Source organism: Rhinolophus sinicus, chromosome 16, assembly GCF_057876585.1.
Source record: "Rhinolophus sinicus isolate RSI-liver-muscle chromosome 16, RSI-T2T, whole genome shotgun sequence".
Classification (NCBI taxonomy): Eukaryota; Metazoa; Chordata; class Mammalia; order Chiroptera; family Rhinolophidae; genus Rhinolophus; species Rhinolophus sinicus.
This window is the reverse complement of record NC_142516.1, coordinates 24818738-24837352: the sequence shown is the minus strand read 5'-3', so window position 1 is coordinate 24837352 and position 18615 is coordinate 24818738. Positions and strand designations below refer to the sequence as shown.

General features: G+C 42.3%; 1 protein-coding gene across 4 annotated transcripts in view; it reads right to left on the bottom strand.

Annotated features, from left to right (window-relative positions):
• The window catches only part of ABCA1 (ATP binding cassette subfamily A member 1), a 122259-nt gene extending 119640 nt beyond the window's left edge, over positions 1–2619 (bottom strand). For 2 of the 4 annotated variants that reach the window (XM_074330781.2, XM_019734159.3), the window contains exon 1: positions 2497–2619. The gene's annotated coding sequence lies outside the window, so the exon portion shown is untranslated. Of the gene's footprint in view, positions 1–2317 lie in introns of all 4 variants that reach the window. The other 2 variants (XM_019734160.3, XM_019734158.3) reach the window with 2 other exon arrangements.
• Positions 2620–18615: the final 15996 nt, after the last annotated feature.

Genomic DNA, 18615 nt, shown 5'->3' with positions numbered 1-18615 from the left:
ATTGTGGTCACTACGAATATAGTATAAGCAACTTGTATTATGGAGGGGAAGCTCCCTAAAACAAAAAAATTTAACTCAAAAATTATTCCAACTTCTCTATATATAAGGTAAATACTACAGAAGATAAAAGCTGTGTTGCTGAGTTTCATTTGGTTTCACTAATTTTTAATAATGTAAGTATTGAGACGTTCTAGAGCATTGGTTTAAACCAAGTCCCAATTACCCTTTTCCAGTCCTAGACTAATCATTGTCTCACATGAACTATCAATATGCCCAAGCCAAAATGTGTCCAGCATCCGTCATAGGCCTCTATTTAGATATGAATCAAAAAACTTGTAAGGGTTGAGATTTCAAATGCTCATCTGGACAGGAGATGCACGTATCATAGGTATCTCCTTCACAATCATATGTGATTCTGGAACACCAGGCTTGTCCTTGCAAAGGGGTTCGTCAATTACTCTGACTACAGTAGCAATTAATTCTTACCCTTACGTGGACCTTGGTCATCACTAAGTCTGGTCACTGTGATCCCACTGCATTTTCTCAAGTAGATACGAATTTGCTTTATGTATCCAACGTATTCCGAACTCTATCATGAATTATTTTAATACTTTATAGAAGCATTTGGGAAACAGGCTGACAATGGGAACTTTGCACTTGAAAATTATTATACTATCTTAAGAGATTCTATTCTAGAACATTCTCCATGCTTTCCCACTTTCTTTGATTTGGGAGAAGTATCTCAAAAGAATGATATGAACAACAGAAAGCCTCCATTATTGTTGTGGTAGGTATGAGGAAAATGGGCTGAAATAAAAGGGGAGATGAGAAATTAAGTACTTGCTGATTTTTTGTCACCAAGGAAGTTTTTTTAAATGTCAAAGTTGTCCTCTATTATATGAATGTATATACCACCCACTCACTTTGTGAGGTGTCACTGAAAAGCCTTGGGTTTTAAAAGCTGATGGTATCAATGATGCCAAAGGGTCAATTACTTTAAGCGCCAGAAGCTCCTTTCTCTTTCTCTTCTAGTCTCTCCCCCTCCCTCCATTTTTAAATTTTGTTTATTTCCTTTCTTCTAATAAGTGCTGAAAAAGAGGCACCTACAACACAAGTCTGGCACTGGCCCACGCCCCAAGAACCTTCGGATTTAGCAACGGTCTGGGAGTCAGGAAACATTCTAACAAAAAAAAACAGACCAGCTTTCGCCTAATTCCCCAGGTTTCCTTCTTCAAGCGATCTTGGTCTGAACTCACGAGCAACAACGCCTTACAGAGCCCGGCCCCACGCCAGCCACAGGGCCGATTCCCAGGCCACCCGCCCAGGAGGCGCTGCGGGCCAGTCCCCCGGGGCCACTGGCAGCCGGCGCCCAGCCCCTCCCCACCCCCACTGTGGAGGCCAGCCCAGCCGCGAAGCTGAGTTCTGCACCGCCCGCCGGGGTTACTCTCGGTCATTCCGCTGCACCATCTCGCCCCAGCTTCTTTCTTCATCCGTGCCCTCCCTGAGGCTGCTCCAAGAGACAAGCAGCAAAGGGCAGGAAGATGGGGGACGGGGGAATAGGCACCTCGCCTCTAGGTGTCCGCAGGCTCTCCTTCTAAGTGTTGTGCTTTTCAAAGGAACAAAACTCGTCCCCCCGCCCCCACCCCGCTGAGCCAGGTACACCAGCTCGGGTGAGCGCACGGAGACCATCCGCAGGACTTCGAAGTCAAACAAAGCCCCTGAGGCCTCAAGTGAGCAATAGCTACGGACCCCGTTTGGGACACCTCCCAGTCGAGTTCTTGGGGAACAAGAACGCCTACTCCAGTCCGGGGACGCACAGGGCCGATCACCAGGTCAGAGCCCAACTTAGACCAGCTTCCTAAGAACGGAATAGGGACTAAGTGCTGGCATTCATCCCTATGGGCGCCGGCAGACCTGCAGCCAGAGGGGGTTCTAGCCAGCTCAGAAGCTTCCAAACAAAGAGAAGCACTCTGTGTGGGACCTGCCACGCTGTCCACTCCGGCAGCAGTGCCCCCAGCACGACCAGGAGCCCCCCCATCCCACTGCGCCTGAGGTATTGCGCCCGAGTCTCCACGCCCAGAGATGCTCCCTGGGCTCCACTGCAGGGCGAGTCCGGAGCGCAGCAGCGCCGGGCCTTTCGGTGGCCGAAGCTCGTCGTAGGACGTTTTCCCTGCATTTACAGCACCCCGCACCATTTGCGTTGCAAGAGATGGGGATGTGGGGGTTCGGACTAAACTCCCCGCAACCCAGCGCTTCCCAAAGACTCCTCGGCCCCAAAACAAAACAATAACGCCTAAGTCACTGGAGAGCCTCTTACCTGTTTTCCACTTTTGTGTTTGCGTCTCTTTTCCCCACCCCTTGAAAAACCCTTCCAGAGAAGGGGGGAAAAACCCAAAATAAAACCGGAAAAAAAGAAAGGGAAAAAAAAAGAAGCAAAACGCCCGGAGAAATTGGCTCTAGTGGCGCTGGTCCTGCGGCGCCTCCTGCCCTGCCCACCTGCGCCCGGGGAGAGAAGTGTCGACTCGGCTGGTCCCGGCCCCAGTCACTCTCCCTCGGAATTACCGGGCTTTTGCCGCGACTAGTTCCTTTTATAGATTCGGCTGTGCTGAGCGCAGGGGTTACTATCGGTCAAAGCCTGTTCGCTTTGACTCCTTCCCCGCCCCCTTTCCCGGCCTCTGTTTTTGTAGTTCAGTCACTCAGCAGAAAGCACGTGGAGCCGCGCCCCGCCCCTTAAATGGGCGACGTCCCGCCGCTCCCCGCAGGACTGCGGGCGATGGGTGGAAAGCCGGGGGTGTTGCCGGCATCGCCACGTCCAGGGTCTGCGCCTCCTGTCCCCGCCCAGCCCTGGCCTCCTAGGATAAGAAGGCAACGCGGGGCTTGGGGCTGCGCGGGACACTGTCTCTCTCATCAACGTTCCGGGCAGCCAACAGCATTAGAGGAAATCGCTTCCTCTCAACCCGTGCTTTTCAGCAATGTTTTTTCTTTGTTAGTTTACTCAGTCATTGGGATTGGACGGAGAGAGAAAGTGAGGCTGAAAACCTGCCTGACGCCAACCATTTAGTCTTTCTTTCCTTTCAAAAGCCTAAAGTATGGGAGAAGGCGGACAGTCCTCTGGATAATTGACTGTTTTTGTTTTCCTCCACAAACCCTGACTTTGGTATTCAATAGGCAAGCTATTGCCTTTGGGATTCCCAGCCTGGGAGGACCAATGAAAAGCGTCTTGCTCCTGTTCTTAAACTGGGGTGAGGGGGAAGGGAGGACAAATAATGGAACCATGTGGACTAGCCCCCTTTTTATTTTCATTGTATTGGTCAGCATCCCAGTGATATATACACAGGGCTTGTATTTTGGCTTCTATAGATTAGCAAAGTGCAGCTAGAGAATCACAATCACGTAAAATTATGTAACCATCCAGATAGATCTCCAACTTCTTCCTCTAACTTTGGCTTTGACAATCAGAAGCAAGGCTGCTCATAACATTCAAGGGACAGAGGCAAGATTTCAAATGGGGGCCCACATACTTAAGTCTAAATATTGAAGTCATAAATCAAGCCAACAGACTGTAAAATAAATATCTCCTACTTTCACAAAGATACCTTGGAAGCAACCCAGAAGGGCAAGTTCATGTTCAGACTCCTCATAGTTTGACCTTAGTTTTGGTGGAACAGGACAGCCTGCCCCCAGACCCTTTCTCTTCCCATTTTCAGCGCCATTATATTCCAAAAGAACCTCCACTGTGTGCACGTGGACCCCCAGCTGCACAAGCTCCCTTCATGGGAACCGTCAAGGCCACAACTGGAACCCAGGTGCAAAAGCCACTGGTTGTGTCAACACTCAGGATAGACTCAGTGAGGAAGCTCATGCAGAGCCTGCAAAGTACACTTAGGAGCCTTAGGACAAGGAACTCTGGGATCCCAGCACTCTGGTGTCCTGGCCCTGTGGACTACTCATCCTTAGGAAGAGATGCAGTTGGAGGAGAGCCAGAGGCAAGCCTTCTGAAGCTCAAGAGCCAGGAGAGAGGTCCCTCTTGCCTGCCTGGGTCAAAGAACAACCCTAGCCAAGAGACGGGGGTCAAATTTGAGTGAACCACATGATCTATAACTTTCTGTCTTCATGTTTTCATCTGGAAAATGGAGAAAATATATATTCTCTCCTTGCCTCACAGGAGTTTTCTGAAAGTGAATTTTGTTTATTTTAAACTCCTTGAAAAAATGGCACTATAAACAAAGAGGGTGTTACTTGCTGACTATTAATGTCATTTTCAGATATCAGCCGTGGCCTAGAAAGATTTTCCCATGGCAAACTTTTAAAACTTCAGGTCTAGCAAAGAGTTAAAAGTAATATCTCTGGACCTCTAGAGATAAAGGAAAGCTCCTGGAGGAGGTGTTGCCATTCCAAGTGTGATTTGGGAGAGTGATTAGGTCTCCCTGACTCTCTATTCCCTGCACCCCCACCCACCCACCTATCACAGTGCTTAAAATCCCACCACCAAAATTACTGTTTTTGGAATTTTAAAGGCTATGGTTCCCAAGAGCACCCCTACTAAACTAATCCCTTAGATTATTTTATTGGGACATGAGCAACAAGAAGTCTTCACAAATAACAAAAAGATAGGATGCTGGAGAAAGGAGGTGAGCCCAAGAAGATGAAGGCCCCAGCGAGAGGATAGCCATTGATTCTAAACACATAAATCAGTGGCCCCAAAGCCAAGCTTGATCATTTTTAGCTAAGAAAAACCGGTGGTGTCAAGAACCTGCTCATCCCTACAATGAATACAGGTATACACTACAATGTTTGAAACCTGTTTATTAGTCTCATTGATTTCTACCAATAAAAGAGCCCAAGAGGCTATGTGATTTGGCCAGATGATGTAGGATCGGAACACAAGTCTGCTGACACCAAGCCCATACTTTGCCAGGGTGACAAAAATACTGAATTGCAAAAGTTAGAGCCTAAGAGAACGTGTCCCTTGAGGAAGTTTACAAGTGTGAATTATCTCCCTTGAATGTCATAGGTTGATTTTTTTTACTGAGTATGCTTTAGTGAGCTTTTCCCCAAGTTTTGCAATTCCTGCTAGTAACACCAACATCAAACGTCCAAATCTCCACCCTATGTGCCCCTCTCCAAATAAGTCGTAGGAAGGCCCTTCTTTGTTACTGTTGCTCTGGAGAATCTGATTCTGTAAATGTAGCCTGGGGGGCCTAAAGTTCTAGTCTGAAAGGACCCTGGCATCTTCTAATCAGGGAATCACCCTTCAGGCAGCTGTGACCTTGGAGACCCTGCTAGAGATCATGGAGCTACAGAGAAGCTCAATTTTATCATTCCATTCTGACTTTCAAATTATGGATTATCTAAAAGGCTTTCTTGGCGGTTGCTTTGATATATAGTATCTGTTAACTGGTCTACATAAATGTACATATACACATTGTTTAAAATATAAATGATTCCCACCACATACGTATTTTTGGTTGGTATGTATTCTGTTTTGTTCCTGAAAACTCTTGAAAAATAGAGTATTATAGGAAGTCAATGAAGAATAAAAAGAAAATATTGTAAGAATAACTTTTCAAGCTGAATTTGTTATAATTAAAAAAGACCTAAGAGCTGGATTTTTTATTTTTTTATTTTTGAGAATTCCAGGAAAATGAGAGGTGCCTCAAAAAAGAAAAAGAAAAGGTAATCCTTTCATATACGGAGGGAAAAAAAGGACCTACAGTTCATATCTGAGTCAGTTTAATTCCAATACATGGTTAGACACATAAACAAATCTTCAAGTAATTGATGTTTGTTTAAATTTTTTTTTAAATGAGGAATCGCCATTATTTGTGGAGTAAACTATGTATTGCGCAGGCTCTCTGTACCTACGAATTCAGTTTAATTAGACCAATGCAATTCCCTTCTGTATTAATGCGACTGCTATTGACATTTAAGCAAGATTCAAAACCATTACTGTTCTTGGATTTGAGTAAGATTTGTTCTTTGTCACTGGGATCAACAAGTTAGCCTGGCTTATAGACAGATATGTGCCCCTGAATCACTAGTTGATCAATGAGTTATAATTCTTTCTTAAAAGCCATCCTTCCCACCTGCCTCCCTTCACACTCTCCTTCCCGTAAGTGCCAAACTGCTGGAAAGATTTCATCCCTCCTCCCTCCCTTGCATTCCCTCACCAGCCCATTACAGGCAAACTCTTGCCCCCTCCACTCTGTCTGTTCTGTCCCAATTCATTAGCAACCTCCTTAAAAAGAGATAGGCATGTGAGCTTTCTTTTTTATCAATATAGAAAACAAGACCACTTAATTGGTACCGCTGATGACCTCCTTTCAGTCCTTAGGCTACCTGATCTCTGGTATCTGACACTATTGACCACACCTTCCTTCCTGAAACCAGTTCTTCTCTTGTATTGCGTGAATCCAGTTCTCTTATGCCTCTTCTGCCTCTTTCACGGCTCTTTTTCTGACTCCTCTTTCCTTATGGATATTTCCCTTTATACTAGTTTTTCTCTGTCTGTTTCTACACGCTCCACCACTCCCGTGGCTTCACTTAAACCCTGTGTCGCCAGCTCTTATCTCCTCCCTGCGCTCCTGGACTGTGTTCCCTAATTACATAGAATACCCAGCAGGACCAGTGGGGGGCTGGAGTCAGCTCACTCCAGCTCAGAAGAGCTGACTGTGTATATCTCTTCCCACCTCTGCAGTAAGTGACTTCCATGGGGCTAGTTTAAAATCAGCCAGTGGTAGGAATATTTACACCATTGGAAATCTGATACAAGTGGGGCTTTCTTTTATTTTTTTGGCAAGCCAGTTAACATTTACCAGCACAACACTGAACGAGACGTTCTGCCGATAAACCCCAAACCAATTTTTAATCTTCCCTTTACGTCTCTCTCCTCCAGCTGCATTTCATTTATCATTTCACTTAATGACATCATCATCCACACATTGACTATGGGAAATCATAGTCACCCTTGCTTAACTTTTCATCTCTGTGTCCCTATCGTTTCCTTCTCATTCTAAAAAGCACCAATGTGGGGTCAGTCAAACATATCTCTTAAAGCTGCCCCTTCATCTCCGCCCCCACTGCTTAAGCCCAAGCCAAAGGTCTGTGCTTCTGTATTGCAGTAACCTCCAAACTGCTGTTCCTGCCTTCAGTTTCTTCCCCTTCCTATTTATCTGCCCTAACACCATGGAGTAATTTTTGCTTTTGAGGGAGAAACCCTAAGCAAACCAACACAAAACCAAAAAATAATCATATAGTTTCCCCCCTCTCAAAACTGCCTATGGTTCTCCACTGCTTACAAAGAAAAAATACCCTCAAAATTCCTTAAGAATACCTACAAACACCTTTGCAAACTTGACATTTGCAGGCCTTTGGAGCCTAATTGTAGGCCCTGCTTCCTCCTTCATTCCCCCACTCCCATCTTACCTTTACCCATTCCCCTGTCCACAAACGTTCCATGGCTCTGCACATGCAGTTCCCATTGCTTGGAAATCGCCATCTCCACCCCTCTCCTCCTGTGTAAGAATACACACTGAAAGAGATGGATGGGATTAAATAATGAATCCGTGTGCTACTACTCTAGAAGCAGGAGGCAAAAGGGACAGAGAAGAAAAGGAAGAAAAAGGATATAGAAACCACGTCCCTCATTAAATAGAAAGTATGGGATATAGGGCAGGGGAGAGAGACAGAGAGAGAGGGAGGAAGGGAGGGTGGGGAGGAAAAGGGGGGGGGGAGAGAGAGAGAGAGAGAGAATTATTACAGATAGATATTTTTTAAGTACTGAAATTAACAGGCAAATAATACCCTCAGCTCAGATCCATTAGTAAGTGTAGCAATAGATTCAGAGGGGAAACAGTGCCCTTAAGTTTGAAAAGAAAATAATTAGACTCTGTGGATTAAAAGAAATCAAGCATTTATTATAACAGAAATGATGTGTCTACATTCTTCTCTCCTTATTCAAAGTGCTTTTTTGATACTTATTAAGAATCCATATTCCTGGCCATGATTTCTGGGATGAGGGACTGTTTTATTTCTTAGCCAGGAGGTTTCTTTCTCTCTGACATATTAATAAGAGAATAAGTCATTAAAAAAAAAAAAAAGAAAGAAAGAAATCCTAAAAAATGTTCCAGATTTCCCTTTTCTCTTAGGCCCCTAGAAAGGCAAGCCTCTCTTTTTCTCTTTCAGTATTTTGGGAAGGATCCCTTCAGAAGTACATGGTCTTCCCTTTATTATCCTCTCCCTCTCCAGTGGCCTTGTGGTGGTTTGAGCTGGCCTTGTATAGTACCCTTCATGGCTTCTGCAATTGTCTAGACAGAATGAATGTTTTTACCTCCTCAAAGACTCACTGCCCAGATGTGCTGTGACCATGTCATAGGAGCAGGCCTTTATTTCCCTTCCTTGTTGCGATGCTTCTGGTAACTGATGCTGTCCAGTGAAATCTGAGTTATTTCTTAGCTGGTTACATGTCCCAGACAATCACATGCGCAGAATCACCCACAAGGATGTAAATTTGTGGAGAATGGGCTCCATGCCTAGAGGGCTGGGGTTTCCCACGGACTCCAGTTGACAGCAGAGTTTGGTAGGAAGTCCACACATCTGTCTGCTTATGGCTGGGGGTGGGCAGCCCTGGACACACTACGAGAATGAGGAAAGAAAGCTAAACTGAGGGTCTAGTCCTAAGACATCTAAGGAAATAAAACCAAAGAGAAGGAAATGAAGATCATAAACACAAAGGGTGTTGGTAGCACGTGAATTGGCCCGACATTCTGACGGACAACTCAGCAACATGTATTAAGAGCCTTTGACCCACTAATTTTACATGAAGGAATTTATCCTAAGGAAATATCCAAATACATGGTCAAAGACTTATGTTCAAAATGTGTGTCACTATGTTATCTGCACAAGTGAACACTTTATAAATACTTCATCACCTAGCAGCATGAAAATTTTAAAATAAACTCTGGTAAACTCATATGACAAAGCTCTATGTAGTCATTAAAAATAAAAATAATGTTTTCAAAGGTAGTGATATGGGGAACTGCTTATGATAAATGTTAATTGAAAACAAAAGCAGAGCTATGGTTACATGTACATATGATTTATATTTGGTAAAAATAATTGCTAGTATATTTATAATCTTTTTCATTGAATATATGTGCATAGGAAAGAATCCCACCTAAGGTTAATAGCTATTTTCTGTGGCTGGTAAGATTAGAAGTGAATTTTTTATACATGTCTGTATTTTACAAAATTTCTAGGATAAACATATGCTATTTTTTAGCTAAGAAAAATGGCATTAAGAACAGCGTTTGTAGATAAGTAGAAGGAGGAGATAGTTTACAACTGCCGAAAGGCAAACCATAAATTACCACATGGAAACAGTAAACCCTGACATATTTTAGAAGAGTATATACATAGTAATGAAAAACAGAAGAGAATGTGGAGAGATGAAAATGATTAAGACAGCTAGAACTTTTTGGTGAGTAGGTTTATAAATTGTAATGAATAAAATAAAATGAGAGGATTTTAAACTTATTCTAGCGGTCCACTGCTAAGTGAAAATTCCTTATTTGTATGACATATCTGTGTGTCTTTCTGTATATTACTTCATCTCTCTGTGCCTCAGTTTACTCCTCTTTCAAATGAAGGTAATAGTAGAATCTACCTGACGGGTATTAAATGAGTTAGTACATGTGAAGCACGTGTACTGGGCCTGGCATATGGTAGGTGCTCCATAAATGACAACTGTTGTTATTATTATTACCATTTATTACCGTTACTATTATTACTATTACCCCAAACAACAAAAATCTGTTCCTCAATGCCCAACAACAACTTAACAAATGTGGCTCTTTTGCAAAATTCCAATTTGTAAATTTTTAAATTGATGTTTTCAATTAAATTAACCAGTAAAACCACTTTATCAGCTTGGAGTCAAATACAAATACGATCGTATCTCTTTTTAATATTTTACTTAATTACTCAAATCCCTACTTGCCTCTTAGCAGGAAGTCCGATATGTCTTTCTTAAGATTCCCCTCACTATCTCTCTCCCCCAGAATTGCCCAAGAGCCTTGGGGGCTTCCACAGAGATCTAGAAAGGCCAATCAGCCTCAACCAATTGCTCTGTCACTAGCACACGACAATCCCACTGAAGATTGGTGCCTCAAAGTCCCAAAGTCACAGCTGGAATTACGTCCTCACCTCAGAGCAGCCTTCATCATACCTTGCTTTTGGACTCCCAAAGTTTATGCATTTCAGTTTTTAATCAGAAGTTGCACACTGGCAGCCCACAGATACATCCAGCTCTCTGACACGTGGTTTGGGCTAAAGTGTATTGACATTTTATTTGAAACAGTTGACAGGATTGGAAATATCAGACAAAAAATCTTTATTTCTTGCTTCTATTGAAAAGGTGGAGGACCTGACCACACGAGGCCTATTCCCACATAGGAACAATTGTCTGATGCTGAAAAGAGGTTCTTCTCGATGGAACATGCCCTTGCAGCTTTGCCCAAGTCCCCCACTAACCCCTCTTTTGCTTAAACAGCCTGACTTACTTGTCTGCACTACCTGCCGGGCCCTGATAGGCTTCTGAGTTTGTGGCCCTTTGGCCTAGAAGTTCTTGGGGCGGGAAGGCGAGCAGGAGACACTAGTGTGTCGTACACCCTGAGAACGTGTTGGGAGAAGTGGCTGAGCATGTGAGTGTAGTAGGCAGTGAATTACCCACATCTTGGTGAAACTTAAACCTAGCTGAGGGACCTTTTAAGATATAGCTAAACTCTCATCTCTGCATTGATGAGTCATATCGCTCCTGAAAGATCGTAACCTTGAGTTTCTACTTTGGCTAGTTTAAATTTGAATTTTAAGGGCACACCACAGTGACTGTAACCAAACACAACTTGAGTCACAGCACAATGAAAGGCATGAGGACCTCAAACAACAACACCACTTTCTCAAGAATCTTACCCTTCGTTTGTATCAAAGGCCTTGTAAAATCAGCAGGGAAGAGTCAAAGACGGCAGAAGCAACACTCTTTTGGTAACTAAAAATGAAACCAGAGAATACATTCAAATCCATAAGAACCCAAAGTTTGATCCAAGACTCTCTGTTTATTGAATTAAACCCTGGAGATAAACAAAAAAAGCAAGATTTGAAAAAAAAAAAAAAACAGGCAGCACTCCACTGGGGGGTGGGCAGTCAGGCAAAGTTGGAGAAGAGATGGATCAGAAAAACATGTGAGCAGCTGGGGAGAAAAAAGCATTCCCAAAGAAATCTCCAGTGCGTGGAAGAGAGTTCTGAATGACCTAAGGTTTAATGAGATAATAACAATTATTTCTTCTGCAGACAATTTGTTTGTCAGCTTATATTTCCACAAAATGACCAGTGTGTCATATACAGTATGATACAATGAAAACTAAATTTGCAGTTTCACACTCTTCCTTTTCTTAAAACCATGCAAAGGCAAACAGAAATATGAGACTTTGAGACTTCAAGGAAACTGTAGAGTCATAGTAATTTGATTCTAAAAACAGATGCTTGACAAGAAGTTATATTTAAATCAACCATCAAATCTATCAGTACATAATTTCTAAATTTAGTAATAGATAACCTTTCCATTTTATCCTCCCAATCATAATATGCATAAGACCATACTTTATACTAAGCAAAGTGCATTATTTGATTTTTTAACCCTATAAACACCATGAGGTTATGTTCCTTCAGCCCAAGAATTACATTTTAAATATCAAAGATTACTTCTCAACAGTGAGGAAGAGTGGTAATAACCCACACATATTGGAAGGTGGGAAGTTAAACAGTGAAAATAATACTGCTGGTCCCAGCAGTCCTAGAAATATGCAGCTAAATGCTCTCTTTTATAATATATTTTTGTGCAAGATACTTTGGGGAGTGAGGGGTGCATGACATTTGAATAAACCTGTTCTGACTTGAGAAAATTTTACCATGGTCTAAAATTCAAAACTTCAAACTTTGCATGGGTTTTTGTAAAAATCAAAATAAAGTTTTAAAATATATAATACATGCTCATAGTCAAATGTTCAGATTATAACAAAGGTATAAAGATAAAAAGACTATGAAAAAAGTATACGAAGATGAAAAGTGGCAATCACTATATGCCCACTCCACAGAGATGACTTGTCAATGTGTCTGGTGTACATTCTTCTGGAATTTTTTTCTATAAATAAATATATGTTTAGACACATACTTCTCATTTTAAAAAGAAGTTTCATGCCATGTATACTATTTGTAAGCTATTATTTCACTACATAGTATGGACAATTTTCCATGTAAACAAGTATAGGTTTATATCATTTTAAATGGATGTATAATATTCCATTTTGCATATGTATCGACTTGAAACCCAATCCCCACAAATAGACATATAGTTTGTATCTCTTCTTACAACCATAAAATATGTAGCCATGAACATCCTAGTGTTATCTTTGTACGCATGCCCAAAGATTCCTTAGACTGTACATTTTTGATACATACAGGTAAATAACCTTCCATAAAGGTGGCACCAGTGTGAACAGGGTATGAGAATACCTAGGGTTTTCTTTTTCTTAATTATCATAGAGTAAAATTTACTTTTTTTTCTTTCAGTATACAGTTCTATGACTCTTAACACATATACAGATTTGTTACTACCACCATAATCACAATACAGAACAGTCTCATCTCCCCTTTTCCACACCTAAACCCTTGGCAACCACTAATCTTGTCTCTTTCCTTGTAATTACTTGCCTTGTCAACAATGTCATATCGATGGAATCATATAATATGAAATCTTTTGGGATTGACTTCTTTCTCTCAGCATAATGCTGAGATTCATCCAAGTCATTGTATGTATCAATAGTTCTGACAGTGGGTTTTTTTTTTCATTGCTAAGTAGTGTTTCATTATTTGGATATACTACAATTTGTTTAACCATTCATCCACTGAAGAGCATTTTTTCTCCCAGTTTTTGTCAGTTATGAATAAAGCCACAGTAAACATTCGCATACAGTTTTTTGCATGTGTCTGCATATAAGTTTTCATTTCTCTAGCATAAATGTCCAGGAAAAGATCACTAGGTCATATGGTAGGTATATGTTTAACTTTATAAGAAACTACTAACTTGTTTTCTCGGTGATTGTTCCATTTTGCATTCTCACCAGCTATGATAGCTCCAATTGTTCTATATCTTTGTCAACACTTGATATTGTCAGTATTTTTTCTTTTAGCTATTTTAATAGATGTATATTCTAATAGGTGTGTATATTGGTTTGAATATGCCTAGTTTTTCATCCTCCTATCAACATTTTATCAGTCTTTAAATTATGTCCAATCTAGCTTATTTTTGTTCTGATTTATATATTATTTGATTACCAGTAAGAATGAACACCTTTTCACATGTATATCCACGAATTTATCTTGTTCTGATTTATCTAACACTTATTAAACCAAGCATTTTAACTCCTTGACTGTTACATGTGTTGGAATATTTTCCCCAGATTGTCATCTTTCTTTTTTATTGTTTAACTTTGTTAAGTCTATAAATCTTTTCCTCTAGGGTTTCCAGCTTTAATAAAATGGAGCCTCCTCCATTTCAGGATTATAGAAATACTCAATCAGATGTTTTCAAGTGCTTGCATAAATTAGTAAACATTTAATTTTTTTACTAGTCGCCTTCACCCCAGCCCAATGAGGGGAGGCTCTGAAATGAGATAAGGGTCAGGACAGTCAGTTTATTCTCATTGTTTGAAAACTGAAACTTCTTTCCAAAACTGTTTCTCTATCAGCAGGGATCAGTTTTACACAACTACAGCAAAACATTATGTAAAATGTTCTGCTGAGCTTTAAAGTGAAAAGGCCAAGCTATTTCATGGGTAGGGAGATTGTCCTGAGGAAGGACAGAAGTGAGGGTGGAAAGAGATTATCCCAGCGCGCAACTTCGCTAAGAATTCCGTCTCCCTCAGAGATCAAGAAAATGACCTTCCTGAAAATCAAGAGTTAATTACTGCAAGTCCTGATTTAAACTTCACACACCCCAAAGTACAGTTTTAGTGAGTAAATAGGATTAACACTGAGCGAAGCAGAGACCACCCTAAAGGTGATGAGAAGGGTAAAGGTAGAGGCAGAAGGCTCCAAGAGTGGGGGTTCAGTGCTGGGAAATTCCAAGGAAACAAACCAGAAAGGAGAAAAAAATAATATACAAGAGAGTAAACTGCACAAGGGAAAAGAACATAGTAAAGAAAAAACTAAGAGTGAGAGAGGAGTCTGTCAGGATCTGCAACAAAGCAAATGATTGGCTATTAATGCACTGAGATGGTACGCTCCATGACAAAGGCAGAGAAGATAAAAGAAGTTGAGGTGACTGAGCCAGGTATCCTTGCTGAGCTCAGAGGTCAGCAACGGCTTAGGGAAAGAGTTTTGGTTGGAGCAAAGGCAGAATTTGAAATCAGTTTCAATTTTCACTCTCTAGTAAAATCAACTAATGGTTTGTCTCTATTTTATAAATAAGTTATTTTCAAATGAATCCCATTTTTAAAGACTGTTTAAGAAGTTCCAATGCTCATGAATTATGTCAAAAATTCCAAACTCCTTTCATGTCCAGATAAGGACCAACATATCCTCCTACGATTTCTGCACACCTGCCTACCTGGAAGACTGAAAAGAGAGGGTTTCATGACTGGCCCTGAAAATAAGTGCCTCATTTGCATATATGTTTTATTGTCAACATCATCATCATTAGAGTGGTTGCTCAATTCACATGTTAGTGTCAGCTCATCATCAAATAGTCAAATGCTTATAAAGTGTCAACAATTTATGCAAACAAGCCAAAAAGAGTGAAAAGACTGAGAAGATTATTAGGATAATTAGAGCCAAAAATAAAGTTCTGGAAGACAGAATCTCTGAATGCCCATAATCATCTAATGATAGTAACATTTGCGTTAGGCCTTTCTTTTCTCAGTAAATATTTTTGGAGGGCCAGCTCTGTACCACACGCTGTGCTATATGTACCGTGCCTTGAAGGAGCTCACAGCTTCATGAGGCGAGATGGAAAGCAATTACAGTATTACCTGAAACAAGCTATTGAGAAGGGATAAGCCATGTGTTGAGGAAGCGCAAAGAAGAAACAACCCAGCCTGAAAACTCTGAGAAAGTTTCAGGAAGTTGACATTTGAGGTGAGTCTAAAAAAGCTGAGGGCTTCTCTAAACTTAGATGGAAGAAGAGCTTTCCAGGAAGGATATGTAGAAACATAAAAGCACAGGAGGTCAGCACATCAGGATGGGTGCCCAGCGAGTCACCTGTTGTGGCCGAAGTCCAGGGAAGTTGCTCAGTCGGAGGAGGCAGCCCAAAAGGTAGAAAGGCTGGCCAAGGCCTGCTGGGGAAGGACAGAGAAGCCATGCCGGAAGCTTAGATTCACTGTGGCCCCTCCACTTTTTTTTCCCCTTTCAGTTTTATTAAGATATAATTGACATACAGCACTGCGTAAGTTTAAAGGGGACAGCATAATGACTTGACTTACATACATTGTGAAATGATTCCCACAACATGTTTAGTCAATATCCATCATCTCACATAGATTTTTAAAAATGTTTTATTCCTTGTGTCCCCTGCTCTTCTAACTTGGCCTGAAATATGCTTACAGTTAACAATGCTCCTTTTTTTCATTTGCCACGTGGATGGAAACATCCTTGCTCAGAGTGATTAAGTGTGAACACTCTGAAACCAAATGGTCTGGTTTCAAATCCCAGCCTTGACCTTTCAGATGGTGAGTGACCTTGGCCTCGTTATTTCCTGCCTCTGTGCCTTGGTTTTCTCATTTATGAAGTGACGATAATAATAGTACCTGCCACGCAGATTTTGGGTAAGGATTAGTGAGTTAATACATGTAGAAGTACTTGGAACATAGCTGATAGTCAGTATTCAATACATATCAGATTAGATTGTAGTGGCATATTCAGAAATTAATAATATGCTTTCAAAAGTTTCTTTTCCATCATGTGCCTTCCCACTGAACCTCAGATTAGACCACATGTGATTTTTGTTTTCTTTCAACAGCCCTGCTGGGAGCCCCCTGCCCCCACTCCTAGGACAACATCCTTCTTTAAAAAACGACTTCTGAAGCAGAGCACCATGTTGCTATTGTCAGACTGGTCTTGTGTGATCACTGTCCCACTGTCAGCCTGGCTGCTAATCAGAAATAAATGGACAATTCACAGCCCATTGAGCTGTGCCACCCAGAGCACAGCCTGGACCAGGAGAGGCCACTAACTAGGAGAAATCTCAGCCTGGGGCTCCCAGATCATGTCACTGTAGAGAAGAACTTTCCACTCTCCAAAGCAGCGACCACCATGATATCACACCTCCATTGGAGGCGAGCCATTTAAATTTCTGAAACAGCAATCTGCCAAGTCTGCAGGGAGTGAAATAATAAAAAGGTGTCAGGAATAAAACACAAGAGAGAAATCCAAGGCCAGGCAGAGAATAAGCTGCAAGACCTACTTTCGGGTTCCTTCCAACCTAATTACAAATGGGTGTCATTAGTTGCCAGTTTGGCAAACTGTGTTTCATGCTGAAATTTACCATCTATGATGAACTCAAGAAAGGTGTGGGGACAGAGCCCCCGAAAGCAGTTTCCAGGCTCTCAGCCTCACATAGACAGGTGCTGGCTCAGGTAGTAAATGGCCATCAGCTGTGGCTAGTTGGCCGTCAGCTGTAACCAGTGAGCCATTGGCCACTAATATAACTGCTGTGGCTACGCTAGCAGAGAGAGGAAAAAAAGTGTGGGCTAGCAAGAAGATGGTGGCTGAGCTTGCAAGCAGTGCAATGAGGGTTGAGAATTGTGTGGCTCCTGTTTCTTGTTTCTCCAACCCAGCCACCAGCGAGAATATAGTGGTATGACTCCCCTACTCATGGTTCCGTGGGTGTTCCTTTTTGGCCTCACCATATCCTGCGTTCTTGTATGGGGAGCGGGAGCAGAGACCCCATGGGTCCCCCGCACGACAAAGGTATAGCAGATCAAGGACAATCAGACATCAATTTAAGAGCTGTCTCTCAAATATTTAAGATTAGTTCCAAAGTGGACATTCATGTAAACGCTGTGACTGACTCTCCTCTTCAATTCCAGTGTCTGGCCATAACCTGGCATTTTCTCCAAGAGCACTGTACGCAAACAAGGATCCCAGGCCCACGGCCACTTTCTGAACCCCAAGGCGGGAACCACATGATGGGACATGCTCTGGGCCTCCGTGTGTCCAACAGCACTTTCTGGAGAAAGAACTCTGGTTATCGTAATATTGAAAAGAACCTCGGCTTTCATCTTGCCCAATGAGGTCATTACAACATGAAAAAAACTGAGGCCCAGAAAAGTCAAGTGACTTGCCCAAGGTTATTGTTAGTGACAGAGCCAGAGCCAGGGATAATTGACTATCAGGCTTTCTGTTCGACAGGTTGTTTAAATCATGTGGATGCCCGCAAGCTTATAGCAAACATCGCACAGCTGAATAGCCTAGGTTTCACCTGCCTGTGATTACAAAGTAGGCTACACAAACAAAGTCTCCTAAACATTGTCAGCTCCGCACCTCTGCCTGCTCATTCAGGAATTTAGCCCTCTCCCAAAGGCTTCCCATCCCAGGGTCTTTTGCTTTTTCCTGCTCAGGGACAGTCTGCAACCCACCAGCCCTTACAAGAGATCCAGCTGTCCTGCCTTAGGTCTGCCCTTACGTTCCAAGGCGTTCCTTGCGTTTCTGTAGATCCATCTCTGAGCCAGAATGCGCACTGTGGTCTGGGGGCTGGGGCTGGAGACAAGGTGGGAAAGGAGGGCATAGGACATGTGTCACTCATTGTGTGCTGCCTTTGGTCCCAACACAGGGCTGTTTATACCTCAGGCCTTCTGTCTTTCATGAGCACTGGACTCCGGTTACTTGCCCTGGCACCATTCCCACAGGGGCTCACAGCCAGGCCGGCAGACATGAGGCAGAAGTGAAGGGAAATTTCGAGGTGGTTATCCACACAATTCTTGCCTTTCTGTCCTCCCCCTCCGCAAATGCCTCTCCACCAAAAGCAAAGACAACAAAAACAAAACAACGAAACGGGAGCAGCAACATCCAACCCTCCGCTCAATCACCCAAAAACCAAAAGGTGCCTATGTGTATGTGTTTGAATTTGTATGAAGAGTTCTTTGGAAGGAAGTAATTGCCTAACCCTAAGCATCTGAGTCCCAGCTCTGGCTCAGCTATTGGAATCATATGATAAACTGATCATGAACTTAAACCACCTGTGAGGTGAAGCAACATCATTCCTAAGCAACACCTGCCTTCGTTTAAGTTTCCTCAGAAGTAAGCTGAGAAGGAAATGGAGGTAAGTTCTGTATTTGAAAGACAATTCCAGGATGCACCAGTGAGAAAGTGGGGAGAGTGAGACAAGAAAAGGAGAAATATCAGTAAAGAATGTATTAACAAGTAGGTTATTAAGTATGAGCTAACAGGGCTCATAGTTAGGAACTTACCTCAGCATCAGAGCCAGGACCAGGGCGGCATGAATGAGGCACCTAGGGTGTACAATCTAAAAGGGCACTCACTCTCAAGATCAGCCAAGTTCAAATC